The 19,187-nt window shown below is 38.0% G+C and overlaps 1 protein-coding gene across 2 annotated transcripts in view; it reads left to right on the top strand.

Annotated features, from left to right (window-relative positions):
- The first annotated feature begins 4,871 nt into the window (after positions 1 to 4,871).
- LOC121427179 overlaps positions 4,872 to 19,187 on the top strand; it is a 71,788-nt gene continuing 57,472 nt past the window's right edge. For both annotated transcript variants that reach the window (XM_041623445.1, XM_041623444.1), the window contains exon 1: positions 4,872 to 4,940. The gene's annotated coding sequence lies outside the window, so the exon portion shown is untranslated. The remainder of the gene's footprint in view (positions 4,941 to 19,187) is intronic.

Raw genomic sequence — 19,187 nt, 5'->3', positions numbered from 1 at the left:
ATGAGTACTGTGTAGAGTTGAATGCTGCCTGTGTGAAGCTGTCTAATTTGCTTTGCTCCGGTGTGTGTGGTGACCTGCAAATGACCTTATGATCATCAAGTCAATCGCAAGCAACCAGAAAAAAATTAAGGCTACATGCTCATATTTTTTATGTCATTCACTTGGGTTCTATTACTCAGCAATTAAAGCATGGTTCTGGGGCCCTGTTGCAGAAAGAATTGCCTTTAAACGCAAGCCAAAAAAATCAATCGCAAGTCCCTAATGCACGCTGTTGATTGAATGAAAATTAAGTTGTGCATAAGTTTTAGAGTTGCGATTGATTGCAACTCTTTCTGCAACGAGCCCCAGGTTGGATCAAGCTATAGATTTCAACACCATAATATTGATGATGATGCCCCCTTTTGTAGCTTGTATACTTTGCTTCAGAGGATGAATTATTTTTCTCTTCTTTACATATCTGAATAATATCAGAGCAAAGTCAGTATTGGGTGTCAAACTATTATAAAGAGAGGAATTTAAGTAAAGATGATGTTTGGTAATTCATTTTATTGGTTGTTGTTGTAGGTAATTGCCTTAGATTACTCTTTTAGGGTGTCAGTTGCCAAAACTTATCCAAATACCGACGACTTGAATTCATCAGTTACCGTGGTGATGTGATACATCACATACATAATACCTACAAAAAATATTTCATCTAATATTTGAGATCTTATATGTTTTAACGTCCAAACTATAAAAGAATTAAGATACAGTATATCTGATCAACAACAAAATTATTAAGTCGCAATACTCTCTCAAATGAGGCAAACTAATCTATCCAAATCTTTTTTACTCCATGATGAAAACCATGACAACAAATTTTACTACAAACATGTTTTCTACCGTGAAGCAATGACTTGTTCTTCAAAAGCTTAATGAAGCCTGCCTACATTCTGCACAATTTGGAAAGTGGTTGGTCTAAAATTAAACCGCCTTTGTGACTACCTCCCCATAAGACCTGACTGGTATGCATTGAGACACAGACTGTATAAAATAAATCTATATTTTTAATGAAAAATAGGATAAGGTCCCGTAAATGTCCGTTGCATTAAAGTAATAACTAGAATTTAATTCGTCATGCGGACGAATTAGGTGGTCTGTCATGATTTTTCATTCAGAGTCGGCTAATGTATAAAATGAATAATTTAGATATGATTGATAATCTTGATTCTAGACATCCTAAGAATAAATTTTGACCATTGCTCAATGTGATTATTAATGTTTCCCATAGACTTTACACGTAAGCAATTTTGAGAATTACAATTCCAATATTGCAAGTGAAAAACGGGCATGATCCCGGCATCTGATCAAAAAGTGGAGGGCACACTACCGAAAGCCCAGAATCTCAGCTATAACATATTAAAAGCTCCGGCAAAACTGACCAGAAGAAATGGAGATATGGCTCACGAAATAGAGGAATGTCAAATCTAGTTTTGAGAAAAAGTCATGTCCCATAGAGATTACACACAAAATACATGTGATATGAAAAAAAACAATTATAATCTGTTTTATCTTGCTAAATTTTAACTTTCATACCTTTTAATTATCATAAAGGATCATGTAAGAGGTGGCAAAAAGAAAAAAAAATGAAAAAAAAAATCATCTTTTCTACCCCAGGAATCGAACCTCCGCCCTCGAGAAAGCAAGTCAAATGCGTTATCTATTGAGCCACGATATTCCCCATAGAGATTACACGTAAGCAATTTTGAGAATTACAATTCCAATTTTGCAAGTGAAATACGGGCATGATCCCGGCATCTGATCAAAAAATGAAGGGCACACTTCCGATAGCCCAGAATCTCAGCTACAACATGGTAAAAGCTCAAGGAAAGCTGACACGAAAAAATGGAGATATGGCTCACGAAATAGAGGAATGTCGAATCTAGTTTTGGGAAAAAGTCATGTCCCATAGAGATTACACGCAAAATGAGGAAAAATGACATGCCTCTTTTCATCGCTGTTTTACGCAATGATGCGTTTCTCAAAACGAATATTCATGTTTACTGAGGAGAAAGAGTACATTATAAACTACAACATATTCAAATCTGGGCGAAAAATGATCTATATTCGAGAAGTTACAGCCAAATTTGCATAAATTTGATGACGTCATTTTTGAAAAAAATGAAATTTTTAGTTTGGGCGCCTATTTGATGACGTCACGATATAATTTAGGGACAATGGTGACATGAAATCAAATCTACAACTCATACTCTATCGATATATGAAAAAAAATTGGGGGTCAACGGACTTTTTAAAGAGCTACAGTGAATTTACAATAGGCATGTTTTTGCCCATATATGGCCTATAGTGAGAGCTCGCGCGCACACGTGCTGCAAACTTTAATGGGTGTTAATTTCTATATTAATGGTTGTAGAAGGTTGATCAAGGTATCAAATTGCTCAGAATTTTATTAGCAATGCAATGATATTAAAAGAAACGGTTTTTCTGCGTTGTGTTAAGGTGTAACGCACGGAAACGCGCGCGCATACGTGCGCGCGCGCAAATTTTTGAAATGCTTAAAATGACCTGAAACGTACCCAAAAAAATTTATAGGTCATTTGGACGATTTTTTTACCTTTGACGCGCGCGTACGCGCGCGTCATGACCTCTACATGACCTTTGATGACATCGACAGTTGACCCTTGACATGAAGTTAATGTCCTGTAAATATTATTAATTTTTGATAATTGATAATGAAGATATGATGAAATGAAGAATTTTACAAAATGGCGCGTAGATGACGTCATCATGACCATATGACCTTCAAAAGATTCGTATGCCGTCTCTATGATAGACTCTATAAATGACGAAAAAATCAGCAAAATTGATTCAGCCAATTCCGAGAAAAGTTGGCGACAAACATAGGGGCTAAGAATAAATAATAAATAATAAAGAAAATTCTGACGAAATCAATAGGTGATCTGTCATAGACAGACCACCTAACTAGACATGTATGTGTCAGCATGACATGTTGGTTGTACTACCAGAGACCAACAGAATGAAATTGTGACCTGAGAGCAGTCATGAATGGGGGTTGTGGGGGTCTTGCTACTCTTCCCCCACCATTCATTTCTGGTGGGATAAGGTCCAATTAATGTCTGTTTCACTCTACATTAAAGTAATGTAGATAAAAGGTGTCAACATGAAATGCCAGACTAGTAGAGATCAATAAAATGACATTAGAGATTTGAATGGCGAATTCAATGGGGGGTGGTTGGTGGGAGGTCTTGCTACCCCTCCCCCACCATTCATTTCTGGTAGGATGAGGTCCAGTAAATGTCTGTTTCACTCTACATTAATGTAATAGAGATAAAGGTGTCAACATGAAATGTCAGCCAAAATGGTGGAGATCAATAAAATGACATTAGAGATCTGAGAGCAGGCACGGATTCAGGAAGGGGGGTTCTTTCTACTCCTCCCCCACCAGTCCTATTTTAGTAGGATAAAGTCCAGTAAATGTCTGTGTCATTCAGCATAAAGTGATATAGAAAAGTTGTCAATATGAAATGTCAGTCATAATGGTGGAGATCAATAGAATGAAAATAGAGATCTTAGAGCAGGCATGGATTCGGATGGGGGTTGGAGGGGGGGGGGGGTCTTGCTACCCCTCCCCACCAGTCATTTTTTTAGCAGGATATGGTCCAGTAAAAACTTTTGTGTCATTCAGCATTAAAGTGATAGAGATAAAGGTGTCGACATGAAATGCCAGTCATGCTAGTAGAGATCAATAAAATTACATAAAAGATCTGAGAGCAGCCTTCAATGGGGGGAGGGGGGTGTTGGGGGTCTTGCTACCCCTCCCCCACCAGTTATATTGTTAGCAGGATAAGGTCCAGTAAATGTCTGTGTCATTCAGCATTAAATTGTTGAAGATAAAAGGTGTCAAGATGAAATGCCAGTCAGACTAGTAGAGATCAATAAAATTACATAAAAGATCTGAGAGCAGCCTTCAATGGAGGGGGGGGGGTGGGGGTTCTTGCTACCCCTCCCCCACCAGTTATTTTTTTAGCAGGATAAGGTCCAGTAAATGTCTGTGTCATTCAGCATTAAAGTGATAGAGATAAAAGGAGTCAACTTAAAATGCCAGTCATACTAGCACATAGATCAATAGAATGAAATGGAGATCTGAGAGTAGGCACTGATGGGTGGGGGGCGTGGGAGTCTCTCTACCTTGCCTCCACCAGTCATTTTTTTTCTTTTAAATAAGAAATATAGGCCTGTGGTCCAGTAAATGTCTGTGTCATTCTGCATTAAAGTTATAGAGATAAAAGGTGTGAACAATAGTATGACATAGAGGTCTGAAAGTAGGCATGGATTCCAGGGTGGGGTCCTTTTTAACACCCCCCCCCCCCCGACCATCCTAGATCTACCCTTGTCTGGGTGTATTGACATATGCCACTCTGAATGAAAAGGATATGATATCATCAATTCTCCTGTAAATTTTATTTCAGCTGATACCACACATGAAGTACTGTTTGTTCCCCAATATTTGTAACGCTATATTGATCAAGAATGATGGTTAATTTTGTTTGCACTTTTCTTGAGTTAACTTTATAGCATCCATGTTTCATTAATTTGCCTTGACAAAATAGGGTATGGAATATGCTTTTAAGGTCTATTGCATTATGAGAAATGGGGAAGGAAGTAAAAGCTGCATGTAATGTGCACATCAATATGTATTTACTGTCATTTCTTTCAGAGAGAGATTTCCAATTAAAGAGAGGAAGAAAGTTGGCTAGAAGTATTCTTCTTATTATCCTTCCTTTGGGCATTTCAAAATCATTTTTGTTTCGATATCGCGCTACAAACTAGTTTATCATAATTGTCATTTCAGGTGTAAAGCAGTACACAGGAGTACTTGGCAACTGCAACATCAAACTGTAGCTGTCATTTTTTAGGGGGTGAGTATTATGTCATCTACCATTGGTAACAATTAGTGTATTCACATCTTATCGAGATAGAAGAGTTTGTATTTATAGGGGCCCGTCTTACAAAGAATTGCTATTGATGCGATCAACCGCAACTATGGAAAGCCAGCTGCATCAACATCTATTATGCATATTTGTTATAAAATATTTTCTAGCTGTGATGTATATTCAAGCGTTCATTGTTTTCTGGAAAATTAAATGTGCTTCTCTTTGCATACAGAGGACATTGTGCATGTTTTTTGTACAAAGAATTAGGACACTGATGGATTTCCATTGAGTTATGATTGAACGGGTCAATCGTTACTCTTTGTAAGATGGGCCCAGGTCGACTAGCACATGGTTTGATTCTCATTTCATCCAAAGCCATCGTCGCTAAACCCACTTGGTCTATTATCAATTTGGTCCAGAAGAAGTAGACCAGATGGAAATTGGACAATCTGAGCATTAAACTCGATGACATTTAGCCCTAATGAGTACGAAATTCAACCACCACTTGGTCTAATACCCTTTTGGCCAACTTTCATTAGGTCTAATGCCCTGATTGTCAAACTTATGTTTTGTCTTCTTCGATCCTCACACTGTCAAATGGAATCATTTTCATAACCTTCTATCCAGTTCCTTACATTCATATGGACTCTCATTTGAGACAAAACAAGTGCAGCCTTACTGGAAATTAGTCTAAATTGTAAATGGGCAAAGTGGCAGTTAGACCAATTGGTTAGGAGATGACCTGCATTAAGACCATGTGTGATGAGATTGAACATAATGTATGCCAAGTAGCGATTGTTTTAGAAAAGCAAAAGAGGCCTAAGCTCTCGATCCTAGTAGAATCTTCGTCGGAGGCAAAATGACAAACATATAAAGTGTAACAACCATGATATAGACCACAGACAAGCTACAGCAACACTAGAAACAATGAGACAAAAAGGGCATTAGAGAGTTGGGATGACCAATCAGGTTAGTGAAGTGGATGAAAGAAAAGGAGTAGGCAGACACAATGACAGACCTCAAGCCAAGAGGGATTAAGATAATGAGGCAGGCAACATCAAACAGAGCTACCGAGTCTCACGCATTGTGCGTGAGACTCACGCATTCAGGGTCCATCTCACGATCTCACGCATGGCACCCATTTTTCTCACGCATTGGGACCCGACAGAAAAAATAGAGAAAAAGTAGCATTATTCGCTAGATTATACGACTGGCCGGCCGCCTTCGCGTCTAGCCCGGCACGCGAGACGAATCGAGAGTGCAGTCAGCGCACAGCTAGTACGTGATACGATGAATCGCGTGCGTGCATCGCGTGGTTTTGTAGTATGGATCGATATCATGATGAAGCCCATATCTCATGCGCGCGCGACGCCTTTTGGCAACGTACGAGTGTAAGTACTGGCCGCGCGCGCGCAGAGACGCCGAGTCATGAAAATCTCACGCATAACATTTTTTTTAACTTGGCATCTCTGCATCAAACAGGATCTGGAACAAAACAGTGATAGAGGGTATGAGGAAGAGATAACTAACAAGAGAATTAGTGAGTGGTGGGTCAAACGGGCAACAAAGAAAGGCATAATGAATTGGTGCATAAGAGCAGGGAAAAAGGGAAAAGAATGGGGAACAACTCATAATGCGCAAAAGACATAGTATATGTGATAATTATACAATTGTTTTATTTACTTGTGTGTTCGTGGAACATATTCACATCTTGTCTAGATAGTAGCACCTCGAAATCAGACTAAATGGTCAATGTGTGAAGAGACCATTAGACCAGGTTCTTAGTCGACCACCTAGGCTCAGACCAGCTAGGCTTAGACCAAGTGTGATGAGGTCAAACAAAATGTACCAATTGGCAATTGTTTCATACATTGTTCGTACATGGAATATATTCACATCTTGTCTAGATAGTAGCATCTCTGAAATTAGACTAAATGTTTAATGTGTGAAGAGACTGTTAGACCAAGTTTTTAGTCGACCACCTAGGCTCAGACCAGCTAGGCTTAGACCAAGTGTGATGAGGTCAAACAAAATGTACCAATTGGCAATTGTTTCATACATTGTTCGTACATGGAATATATTCACATCTTGTCTAGATAGTAGCATCTCTGAAATTAGACTAAATGGTTAATGTGTGAAGAGACTGTTAGACCAAGTTTTTAGTAGACCACCTAGGCTCAGACCAGCTAGGTTTAGACCAAGTGTGATGAGGTCAAACAGAATGTACCAATTGGCAGTTGTTTCATCTATTGTTCATACATGGAATATATTCACATCTTGTCTAGATAGTAGCATCTCTGAAATCAGACTAAATGGTCAATGTGTGAAGAGACCATTAGACCAGGTTTTAGTAGACCACCTAGGCTCAGACCAGCTAGGTTTAGACCAAACAAACAAAATGTACCAATTGGCAATTGTTTCATACATTGTTCGTACATGGAATATATTCACATCTTGTCTAGATAAGAGCATCTCTGAAATTAGACTAAATGACTAATTGAAACTTTATTGACCACAATCTTCATAAAAACATACAAATCAAGAAGTGTACATATTTCAATAAAATACATTATAACAAAAGTGAGTATATTTAAGAATAGTGGAAGGATCACTGAGAAGTTACAAGGAACTTATAAGATAGTGATCCTGAAATAAACACAAAACAACACAATTAAAAAACAAATGCAGTCAGGAAATACAGAACAACAAACATAACAAAAGTATACAATTGTATCTAATGGGTGAAATAACAATTAGATCAAGTGTTCAGTAAATGAACTAGGTCTAGACAAAGTGTGATGAGATAGAACAGTATTTAGAAGAAGCGGATGCAAACCAAGTTAGAATTGCTTTTTGTGTACATTATTATTAGTTATTATTATTTATTTATTTTGTTTTATTTATTTTATACTGCAGGGTAGGCCTGTTCAGTTCTTAAAACTGCTTTACAAAGGCGCCCTGCAGTCTAAACTACATGTCAAGATAACTATAAAATATATCATAAAAAAACGTCAAAAATACAAAATACAAACTATTTAACCTCAGAAACAATTAACACCAAAAAAATATAGAGTGGGAAGTGACAATTTAAACATGCAAGTACATAGCATTGTAAATCAATGGAATATTATTTCGCTCTTTATCAATTCGTATGAAAGACTTTGCATAATTTTTTAAAAACTAACAAGGAATATGTTCACATCTTGTTTAGATTTCAATATCTCACCTCACAATGAGATATTTAAATAGTTGTTTTTTTATCTTATTGTGTATACCATAAACATTTAATGTGTCTAATGCATGTGCTTTTAATCACAAACCATATTGATGACCATTTGCTTTTAGTTATGGTATATTACTTAAGACTTTGAATACTCATCTAAATAATTTTCTCTCACTTGAAAATCATCCTCTGTTTCTTTCACCATTATCTCTCCTTCTCTCTCCCTCTTCCCTTTCCTCTATATTTTTATCTATCTATCCTCTTATTTCCTTTCTCTTTCTCTCTCTCTATTCTCTATTTTTTTTCTCTTTTTCGTTGGGTCTCTTTTTCTGTCTTTGTTTCTCTTGTTTAGTCTTTGTTTTTCTCTGCCCCTCTTTCAGTATATTTTTTGTTCTTTCTCCTCTTTCTGTGTATCTTTTTAGAATATTTTTATTATTTCTTTGACTCCTTTCTTGCATTTTCTTGCTCTCTTTCTCAGTCTCTGTCTTTTTTCTCTTGTTTTTCTTAATTGTTCTCTGTCTCTCTCTCTCTCTCTCCATATATATCTATTCTTTCTTCATTCTCACTCTCTCTCCTCTTTCTTTTTATCTTATTTTGTCCTTTTTTCTCTACCAATCACTCCCTATGTGTCTGCCTTTCATTACACCTTATATGGGTTCTACTTTTGTTTATCTCTTAGGGGATACCATCCCTAATATAAAGCGTACGTAACCTAGAAGTAGAGGCTAGATATCGATTAGGTCCATTCTGATTTGGGGCAAGCATGTCAGGATAACATTCATCATCCGATATCCTTCGGAGGGCAAATTTGTCCCTCTGGGGTCACTAAACCAATTCAGATCATGTCCAGAGGGGCCGGTCAATAACATGTCCAGAGGGGCTGGTCAATAGCATGACCAATTGGTTTTTATGGAGATAGAATAGATGAGAGGTATAGGCAGGGAAGATTTCAGGGTTGGATATTTTATCAATTGCAGTGCCACAGTCACATTGACCAGACCAATTCCAGGGTCCCGTCTGACATAGTTGTAATTGGTCAAATCAACCTCAACTATATATGGAAATCCCTTATTGCCATACTTTTTCCTACCGAAAATTTGCTCAATGTTCTTTATTCAAGAGGAGGCATATAAAATTGTCAATGAATATGCATCAAAGCAATTACCAGTAACATACTATAGGTCAGATCAGATTTAGCGCCAAATTTACACCTGTTGCCATGGTTAAGTATGCTAATTCATTCATGAGTCAACCGTTTTGAATTAATGAGTCCACTCTTCAAAACAGTGGACTCATAAATGAAATAACATACTTAACCGTAGCAACAGGCGTCATTTTGGCGCACTGTGACAAAAGCGTGCATCAGCATTGGACATTTTTCCAATAAGCTTGGTAAATATGCGTAATCTATACAGGAAATCTGCATAAACCATGGGTTCAATCGATGGTTTTCAAAACCACATTTGTGAACACGGTCCTTACTGATTCTACCAAAACCCTTCAGGAACAGAGCTTTCCATGTGCATACTACACCGGTCTATCTGGTTAACAACATTCAGTGTTACACACAAGAGAGATTAATGAATGTTTAAGGTGGCTAAGTACGTCATAACGATCACTCTCGCATTCGTCTGGTCCATGAACACTTTTCATGAATATATCAGCAATCTTATGACAATGGATGGTAGTCTACAAGCATCTGTGTTTCTGATTAATTGCTCTAGTGTCAATATACTTAAGTACATTCTGACACTATTTTACTGTAGCAGCCAAGTGATACATGTACGTATAAGATTGATCTATATAGATGAGCCCTGTATTGTATTGATTAGGACTATTGGAAATCAAAAATTGGCATTCATTTTTTCAACAAAGAAGAATAAATATATTTTTTTAGCCAAATGCATGTTGTCAACAGATACCATTTTTCATTATGAAACCAAGTATTTGACATGAACATTAATAAGTAAGACAGTTTAAATGTATAAATTTCTTTAAAAATTGTAAATTCTCAATCACGGTTGTGTCAGAGCAGTTTCATGTTCAGCTCAGGTTTAAAGTCGGCTTGGAAATAAACCAAAATTCAGATTTCAGAATTTCTATGCATGTAATTCAGTTTACTTGCCTAAAACTTTCCTCTTCAAATCAAATCAGAAATTTTTGTATGAAAGACTAATCACAACGTCATTGTTTGATGAGCGGTGGGGTTTCAATACTACACTGTAAAAACTGTGGTGTTAAAATGACACCCTAGAGATTGAACATAACACCAAAGAGTGTAAATGTAACAACCATAGGTGTTGTAATAACACCTATAGGTTTAACACTAACACCACCAATTTAACACCGGTGTAACATAACTGGTGTGGTCCTCTATGTACACCAGTTAACACCACAGTTTTTGCTGTGTATTATTGACGTTTTGGAAACCGATAACTGAAAGTGGGGATGTGAATTTGAGGCATGGCTTTCCCTGTTGAGAAATACATGAGTGTTTAATCCTTGTGAAAATATCCCATCGAACCATAAAGTTCTGTCATGTTTCATTCCAAAATAATTTTCAAGATATCTTTCACAACTCCTGCAGTCACGTCACTCGGCACTATCGTTTCAAATATACAAATCACATCCTACTTAATAAAAATCAAGCTAATGAATTAAATCTAAAAATAACCTCCACCGTTGCTATTGTATTATCAGTGAAAATGTAACCAAATAAAACCAATCAAAAGAGATATGATTCCATTTAGTCCGTGCAGGATGATAAAAATAATTCCTCCAACCTGTCACCATGGCACTGTAACGGAACCCATCCCAACCAATCTAAGTTAATTGAAAAGCACTTCTTTCACTTCGCATCCTGTACTCCGACCCTCTGCAACACAATCACATAATCTGTGATTAATACCCAACATGCTTTGACTGTATACGAGGGACGTAGTCATTGAAAGGGAAATAACATTGGATTTCGTTCATTTCCGACTAACTTTTCAATACAGGGGGAGTGTGTAATGAAACTACTTAAGCTCTGCTTGAGCTCAAAGGTGGAAACCCTCGGCAATTATACTCCCATAATTCACTGGGATGTTCGGATGGATGGCTACTCTGCCGATAGATCGATCATACGTGTGGTTTAGCCCCCTCTGTGCCACTCCTCCCCCCCCAAAAAAAAAAAAAAAAAAGATCAAATCAGAGATGAGTCATGCCTGCATTTTATCATGTGAAATATACTCAGACGGCACATTCGATGAAAATCAGTTTATTTGACTACTACAGGGACTACATGTCTGCTGCCTTTATCAATCAGAATTGGGTATTGGTGCCAAATGTAATGTGTTTTCTTGAGTGATAAAAAGATGTGATGGGAATTGAAAATTCAGTAAACTGGAAAATAACTATCCTATGTGAAGTTGATATTTAAAATCTCAATTCCCATTCTTTTTTTTTTTAACTCAGGTGAAAGGGGTGAGGGTACTTAACAATATATAATAATGATAATAAATGATAATAATAACATTTGTATGGCACTTTATACGGATGTTTCAAAGCGTGCAGGTTGGCAGATAATAATAATATACAGTCAATCGAAAAAAAAAGTTATGAGAAAAGGTGAGTTTAAAGTGACGATTTGAAAATTTCTAGGGAGCATTTTGAATATGAATTGGGAGTTTATATATATAATATATAGTATTTTATATATATTGTATATATAATTGATAAGCATTGTATATATTATATATAATATATATTATATACAATTATATATATTACATATAATGCTTATTATTATATTATTATATATATTATATATCATATATAATGCTTATATATAATATATAAGCATTGTATATACTCCTGAAGAAGACGGAGGACCTTCCAAAAAATTCAAGTAAACAATATAAACTGGTAATGAGAGCATTATCTGCAGCATTATTTTGTAATATATAGTAGTATAGAGGCATATTAAAAAAAATGAAAATCCATAATTTATTGTTCGAAATAGACATGAAATGAAATACTCCGAAAATTTGCTTTGCCCAATTGATCGTGGGCCCGGCAGCCACCGTGCAGCGCCAGATCGACGAGGCTCTATCCCTTTAATTGTTGAACGCCAAACAGGGTAGCAGCAACTCCCATCTTTTAACGTCTTTTGGTCTGACGCGGCCGGGGTTTGAACCCCCGACTTCCCGGTTGTGAGACGGACGCTCTACCAACTGAGCCAATACACCGGTCATATGGTTTTTCCATGTCCTTCCTATGTACACTGATCAGCCCCCCCCCTTGAAAAAAAATGATAGAATTAAGTAAAGTATTAACCTTCTAAAATACGCCCTGATTAATGAATTAGAGATCACACGCTGTACTCAATGTAAATATCTTTAATCCCGGTGCATAATATTTGCTCCCTCAATTTTTTTTTCATTTTTCAGACAACATTTTCAGACAGCAAGTTTGTCACTTTAAACGTACCAGGTACTTTTGAACCAGAAAGGCTATCTGTTTCATTTGTTTGTCTTGTCATGCACGGGTAAGCAAATTAGGTTAAGTGCATTTGCCCCAATATTTACAACAACATCCCCCAATTTCCCAATTAAATTATTATTGTTTTAGAATTGCAGTGACTACAGCCATAATGTTTCGTTAACCCCCCCCCCCACCCACCACCAAAAAAGTATTATACAATACAAGGAGACAACTCTCAGCATTTCCATAATGACACAAACAACCAATTAATGTGGATTTTTTTTCAATTGATTTTTGGTTAGTCTTTTCTCCTTTTTTTAGAGGGAGCATGTTCCCTGCATTGGCATTTTCCTTCCATTTAGCAACCAGCTATATGCCCCACACTGACATTACTGGTAGGCCTCAAAGAAATTAAGCCGCTGATGTGAACATCAAGGTTGGTAACGGACTAATTTATCACTGCCCTTGACTCTCGATCACGACTTATACTCCGTCAAGCAAGGTACAGATGCTTGCTAGATCGACCGCTAAATTGTTTTGCTTTTTAACTTGAGAATGTAATACGCTCTATGAGAATTATGTAATTACCATCCGAGGGTATGTTGTAACGAGCCATGTGACTTAATTTAGCGGCATTTTAAGTGGATGAAGGGGAATGATGTAGCTATGAACCGTGATGGACCCAGACATGGATGTGACAGAACCGTCGGGGAATAGATGTGGTTTACAGGTGGACCGGAGCCTAATCATGATCTAATTTGCTCCGAGCTCATTTGAATAATTGTGTCAAACGTCAGTGTTCCGTTCTAATACACACATGACATGATGCTCTAGGATAGACCGTGTTCATACCTCTCCAATTCTAAAAGTTTACTGCTTATTTTCAGACCTGGATGGTGATAGTTTGATTGGGAGGTAAATGTGGGTTACAGGTGGACCGGGGCCTAATTGTGATCGAATTTGCTTCCAATCTCATTTGAATAATTTTATTGTGTCAAACGACAGTGTTCTGTTCTCTTTCACACTTGAGATAATGTTCTGATTTAGACCTTTCATACCACCGCAATGCAAAAATTACCAGTAAGTTAGCTTCTGATCAGGGTGAAATGTGTGATGAAAAGCACCAGGTTTTATTCCTGATTTTGCAGATGTACATGTAAAGGCACTGTGTTTCATGAAAGTTGTCAGTGCTGATGTTCAGTAAAATCCTTGTTTTTGATTGGCCAAGAAGCACTGGCCTCTGACTGCTTGTCACTACATGTATGCTAACTGTCGGAGAAAGAAAATTTGTCAGTGCTGACAACTTTCCCTGAAACGGTTCCAATGCCTCTTGAAGAAAGTGATTGAAATTACAGTATGGTAGCTCCTGAATAATTTTTTTTTATATTGATGATATCAACCTACTTTTCCTCTCTTTCTGGCTCTCTCTATCTATCTCTTTCTCTCTCCCTTTCAAGTTATCTTATTCTACCTTAAGCTAAATATATGTATTCCATTCTCTTATTATATATGAACCCTTTTCCCTCTCTGGTTAATTTTTTTTTACTCTTAACCCATTGCTTTTAACCAGTGGCATTCAGATGGAGGCTTTGGGGGGCTCTTGCCACCTCCCCCCACCAAAAAAAGGGAAAAAAACATCACCAAGAATATAAAAGAGAAAAGGAAAGAAAATTAAAGAGAGAAGGGTGAAATATGATATTATTTTAAAAAGGTATCTATAAAATCTATTACAAAATTTGATTTTTTCTATTAAAAATTTTGAAATTTTTGCTCGCTTGCAGCGTTATATAAATTTTATGCAATGATATGCCACATCTAGCCTATCAAAATTTTGTGTTCAATACGCCACTGCTTACAGCTACATGATAGTGCTTGCACGAAGCCTGATGGGAGTAAAAAGTGCAGCAGCCAATAAGTTAAGTTCCTTTGCCGATCCCAATATCTCAACTCACACCATATTTCATCTCCATCCACCCCCAAGGATATTTTTACAGTTCCATGCAATTATAGTAATACCGATGTAATTGCTCTGTCATTGGAATCTAGCTGGTCTGTGGAAGCAAAGAAAAGACATGCACTTTAACAAGGGCAATTGCTATAATAAAAGGCCATGAATGATTCACAAAGAGCCGTCTTAAAACAACAGAAATGGTCAATTTGTTACAGCCTTAAGGGTCGTATTAGACAAATACATGTGGCAATGAAATGCTTCATGCAAGCTGGTACCCTTGGAGATGTGTTAAAAAACATTTGACGACCTTTATCGGAAAAGGTTGCTGACATATGAACTGAAAGTACGCAAATACTGTGTCTCTGGAATCTTCTGTTTCAAGTACGATTTTGTCAATAATGATGATATAGTAATGGTGAGAGTTAAGAAGTTGAAGATGCGTAAGAGGAGAGTTGGAAGACTGGTGGAGCAAGAGGAGGAGGAGGAAGACCTAGGAGGGGGAAGGAGCAGGAGGAAGAAGAAGGAGAAGCAGAAGAAGAGAAAGAAGAAGAAGAGAAAAAAGAAGGAGAGAAAGAAGAAGAAGAGAAAGAAGAAGAGAAAGAAGAGGAAGAAGAGAAAGAAGAAGGAGGAGGGGAAGGAAGAAGGAGGAGGGGGAAGGAGGAGGAGGAAGAAGGAGAGAAAGAAGAAGAAGAAGAAGAGTGAGAGGAAGGAGGAGGGGAGGAAGAAAGAAAGAAAGAAAAAGAATGAGGAGGGAGGGTGTGGAAGTGGAGGAGGAGGAGGATGAAGAGGACAAAGAAGAAGAAGAAGAAGGAGGAGGATGAGGAGGAGGAGAAGAAGGGGGAGGAAAGAGGAGGTAGGGAAGGAAGGAAGAAAAAGAATGAGGGAGGGTGTGGAACTGGAGGAGGAGGATGAAGAGGAAGAAAGAGAAGAAGGAGGATGAGAAGAAAAAAAAAGAAGAAGAAGAAGAAGATTGAGGAGGAGGAGAAGAAGGGAGAGGAAAGAGGGGGGAGGTAGGGAAGGAAGGAAGAAAAAGAATGAGGGAGGGTGTGGAACTGGAGAAGGAGGAGGAAGAATAAGGGGAGGAAGAAGAATGAAGAGGGGAGGATGAGGAGGGGGAGGAAGGATAGTGCTTGAACTTTTGAATGCAGTAAATAAAATTAATAAATTTTTTCTGTATGACTCTGCTGGGTATCAATCCAACATTTACCACTAGGCCATATGGTATATACAAATAATGACAATATTACAATAAACAAAAAAACAACACTTAATTTATCAAAAGTCTCTAAGCCTGTCTAACCCTGGCTTTAGCAAACCAGCTTCATGGTGTTGTGGTTCATTAGGAAAATTCCTTGAAATAAATATGGATATTTGTCCTTGGCATATAACCCCATTAGATAGATCTGTAATAACACTTGCCAAAGTGATCTTTTCATGGCTGTGCCCCGTGTGATATGTTGAAAATGACCTCTGTTGGTAAAAAGATTCCCAAACTGACTGATTGATATTTATTTTTCTTTCTAATAGCAATAAAATTACTCTGGATCCATTAATTAATTATTGTGTTAAACTGTAGACCAGATCTTGGGAGCAGGGGCCATTTCATATACCGTTTTCATACTGAAGGCGAAGTGGAGTTACTCCGGAATAACTCCGGATTGAGTTTATACGCTTGTACTGCGGACCGACTTTAAACCCCCTTTCAAACTTGCAAGCACCGCAGTGGTGTATCCGCAGTTGTTGCCATGGTTTCCAAGCGAGTTCGCGCCATACGTGTGGCGAGATCACAGCGATAAAGCGCATACCACATTTCCGGTGCGGAGTAACTCCGTTTGTAACCCTTTTCTCGAAGTGGGTTGAGTACTCCGCTTTGAATCCAGATCGAACTAATCTCAGAATTTTCATATTGCCCTCCAAAGTGGAGTAACTCCTCGTGGACTCCGGACTAACTCCACTTCGGCTCTCACTATGAAAGGGGTATTAAAGAGTTACACCAGTTGCAACTTTGCCATTATGGCAACTACCATGGTAGCCTTGATTTTGATTGGCTGCTGAGCCCTGTTACCATGGTAGTTGCCATAATGGCAAGTTACAACAGATCTTACTCTTTATGAAATGGGCCCCAGATCTTGTAATCAGCCAATCGGATGCAAGGATTCGTGAAAATCACTGACAGAATGTTTCCTGAAACCTTCCCTGTCTTTGCTCCCATGGCCAATTGCAACGATGAATGGAAAGCTGTTTAAGAAGATCATCCATAATATATGTCATCAAAATGAGAGTAGCACTGTCCTGGAGGCTGGCCAGATGATGTGAATCAATGATAATGAAGAAAAGGGTATAAGATAGACACCATTCTCACTATACTTGCTAAAACCAGTTTACTTGATACCAGTTCAGGAAACCTGTTTGCTAGCGTTCCCATTTTATCAATCGAAAGTGGTTTTCAAAAACCACTACATGTAACGCAGTCTTGTTGCTACGGTAATGCTCTCAGAGGGGTTGACACCCCCACAGAAATATTCAAGCTTGCGGTAAGCGTGCGACTAGCTTGCGCAAGCTTGCGGCATAAGCGTGCAATATGCGTGCAGACTAATAGTTAAGCGATCTTTTAGCGAGCATGGACTGTTCGCTAGCATGCACTCGCTTATTAAGCGAGCGCCCTGCAGTCGCATGCTAGTTACTAGCAAGCAGCACGCTTAAATTTCTGTAGGGGCATGTTTCACATGAAATTTCAAACTGCCACGCAGACATCCTATACACACAGTCTGTGGAGTAGTGCGCTCAGAATATGTGAAAGAAGGTCGTTCCTGAAGAACGGTTGTGTCCTCACTTATATTAAAACCAGTTTGACAAGGCAAAGAAATTTTGAAAACTATATCGCTTCCCAGACCGCTTCAAGCATTCTCATTACACATTATAACTAGTTTCTGGTAAAAACTTTTTAGGACAGTAATGAGAATGGGGTCATATGTTCAAGGAAATTCCACAGTTCCACTATCAAAACCGACTGCAGACCGATCATCCTACTTATAGCAATAATAAATTACATAATTATTATATTTTCAAAGACATTATATCACCTTTTATAGTAAAATTCATTTAAAAATTTAAGTATTTAATATACAATGTGTTCAACAAAAAGTACCCATTTTCAGAGAGGGATTTCCAGTTATTAGAAATATTTTTTTACAAATTTGGCACGAATGGTGAGAGTGAAATCTCTTTAATATTTGAGACCAAAAACTTAGCAAATCATTCAAGCATGGTAAATTACAAACAGTGCATATGAAGGCATATCAGAGACCATTTGCGCAGGAACTTACGTGTGAATCTGAATTAATTTGACAGAAACTTAACAAAGAATACAATAAAATGCTTTTGAGCCAATAATCAATTAAGCATGGTTGTTAATTGTGTCATAAACACTTGTCTGATTTTCTGCGCAATCTGATTTTGACATTAAAATTTCAAGCTTATCTTGCCCATTGTATGCATAAAGGGTTTGCCTCATATTGATTTTCAAAATAGAGAGGAATAATTGAATAAATGAAATATCATAATTCACTTGCCTTTGAAGTAAAAAGATGTAGAAATCTGTTTTTTGGAATGCACTCTATAAAAGCAATGCAGTATTTTACAGGGATTAACCTTACAGAAATATTGACTTTTAAGGCCTGGTCACACCACCAGAACTTTGCTTGCTGAGCGTTCCTAGAAAAAAATTCAACACCGCTCGTTACTGTTCACCAAAGTTTAACAGAAGTTGGCCCCCGTTAAGGCAATGCCGGGTACGCTCGGCCACCGGTGATGGTCCCTCCAACCACTCCGAAAGTTTTAAGCTGCACAAAATATTGCGAGTGGTGAGGAGCAGACAATTTTTCCACTCTGGCAAAGTTCACAACCACTCCAACAAAGCACAGTCAAAGTTTGGCATCATGAGACAAAAGTTCGTTGACATTTGGGTCCGCTAGGCCAATGCAGAAATCTTGAATGCTGGACCAACGCTGCTTCGCCAGCTTTGCTCGGGCGGTGGTTAAACATTGCATAAACCGGACACTGGATTGCAGAAACAGTGTTGGGGGTAGCGATCCATAGCGGTGATGAACTGTGTTTTGGCTGGTATGGAGGTGTCGGAGAGGGACCAGCATTTGGCTATAAAATACGGGGAGAAATGGACCATATGATTTGGAATCTGTCAGAACTTCTATCAAAGAGATCTGCTCAGGTTTGTAGTCAAAAGCGATATCCAGCGAAACCCACTTTTTACCCCGTAGAGCCATTACCCGCATGTGTAGAATGCTGCTCTATCAACACTCGTGTCTCCACTAAACCAACACTTGCTACTGTTAAACCAACGCTAAAGCAATGCCGGCTTCAGCGGTGCATCGCTAAGGCAATGCTTGTGTTTCATTAATTTAACTCTCTCTTTCTCAGCCTTTTATGCCCTTCATAATGCACTTGCAAGCACTTCACAAAAATACATGTGTATTCCTGCAGGGTAACTTATTTACCACATGTAAACATGGGTCTAGTGTGGCAAATCTGGATTTATATCCTGCCTAAAATACTATTGCTGTGGCAGAAAGACCAA

Source organism: Lytechinus variegatus, chromosome 14 (genome assembly GCF_018143015.1).
Source record: "Lytechinus variegatus isolate NC3 chromosome 14, Lvar_3.0, whole genome shotgun sequence".
Classification (NCBI taxonomy): Eukaryota; Metazoa; Echinodermata; class Echinoidea; order Temnopleuroida; family Toxopneustidae; genus Lytechinus; species Lytechinus variegatus.
The sequence above is the reverse complement of the archived record's forward strand: the minus strand, read 5'-3'. Positions and strand labels throughout refer to the sequence as shown.